The sequence below is a fragment of the Nycticebus coucang genome, chromosome 2 (genome assembly GCF_027406575.1).
Source record: "Nycticebus coucang isolate mNycCou1 chromosome 2, mNycCou1.pri, whole genome shotgun sequence".
Lineage (NCBI taxonomy): Eukaryota > Metazoa > Chordata > Mammalia > Primates > Lorisidae > Nycticebus > Nycticebus coucang.
This window is the reverse complement of record NC_069781.1, coordinates 51,069,301-51,071,107: the sequence shown is the minus strand read 5'-3', so window position 1 is coordinate 51,071,107 and position 1,807 is coordinate 51,069,301.

Here is a 1,807-nt window from a genome sequence, read left to right as displayed (position 1 = left end):
CGTGAGAGCAAGTGGAGAGAAGAAAACAAAACCAAAACACACGCCTTCTAATCGCACACCTCCTGGTTTAGACCCCGCCCCCAAAGACAGGGAATTGGGCAGCGAGCATAGCTGACGCGCCTAGCGCCATCTTTTACGTGGGCGGAACATGTTGCTTGACGCGGCTGTGTTTCCCAACGGGACACCGTAGGTTACGCCTTAGCGTTTTCAAGGCTGAGTGGATTTGCTCCGTCCGTTTACTCAAAATATTGGAATAAGATGTCAATCTGGACAGACAGTTATCCCCAATGGGGAAGGTTTCTGGTCCCGGACAAAGCAAATAGATTTGGTGGTCGTGAATTGTTTTTGTGCCACTGGTCTTGGCAGGTAGTGGGCGACAAATCCTTTAAGAATGAATGGGGTTTCTTTCTCTTTTCTTTCTTTCTTTTTTTTTTTTAAACTTTATGGCACCGTTAAGTACACTTACCACTCTACCCCAATCCTTATTAATTTACTGTTCCCCTCCACACACACATAGTACGTCCAAAATTTCGTCTTATTTACATATAATCATTTCTCAAGCACGATTTTCCCATTTGTAAACGTCATTTTTGCTAGTTGCAAAATGTGGATGAGCTTTTTTAACCTTTGAAAAATTTGCTTTACCATTTTGTTTGATGTGTAAAACAATCAGATTTTTAAACCAGTTACTCATTACACAAAAGTGACATTTAACATTTTCATCTTTAAAAATCATATAGCACGTTTTTATCATTAACAGGCGAAGAAAGGAAGGAAGAAATACATAAAACGACTCTCATAATGTTACCGAACTCACTGGGGTGTTCAGCCCAGTCCTGTCATTAATCACACACAGAGCCAACTATTCCGACAATAAGGATTGCCAAGGAAGAAAGGAATTTTAATGCAGAAGACGGACGTCTGTTGGCAGAATGGAAGAAATAGTCTCAAATCTGTCTTTTTGACAGATTAAGGACAAGGGTTTTTTTAGTAGTTATGAAATGTAGTTAAGGTAGAGTTTGAAGTCAGAGGGTTTTCAAGTGGTCTGATTCAAGAATCAGCTGCTGGTAATGGAGAGTGAGTTCTGTGGCGAGAATAGTTAAGTCTGATTGTTAGACTTGATTGGTAAGGGGGCCATTTTGCAAGCCCAATTACAATGAATGTACACTTTCCGTAGAAATAGACCCCTTACCCACTGTTCTACAAGTAGTTAACATTTATCAAGTTCCTGCACTGTATTTGATACTATGCTCTTCAGAAATTACACCTCATTTATATGTGAAATTCCCCCTCCCCCGACCACTGGAGGGAAATAGAAAATTGTAGGTTGAAGGGTACAAAGTGGCAGTTATTTACTCAGATGACTAAATCAGAGTTTTAATGTACACTATGAAGACAATCATTAACATTGTACACAATACAATATTGTTAATTTGCTAAGAGAATAGAATTTAGGTAATTTTATCACACCTACCAAAGGTAACTGTGAAATGATGGATATGTTAATTTGCTTGACTATAGTAATCACTGTATGCATATTGAAGCATTGCACAATTAAAATATGTAAATAAAAAGAATTACACTTAATCTTCCTGACATGTCTAAGATACAGATATTGTCATCTCTATTTTATAGAAGAGAGAACTGGGGTTCAGAGAGATTGAATTATTTACCTAAGGCCACTTACTTAGTTGATTATGGTCAGTTTTGTGCAATTCTAGAGCCTATTGAGTTCTGAGGACACCATGTTGGTATCAAGTTGATGGCAATACTTCTCAGGTAATACCTATGGTGGTTAATACTAACA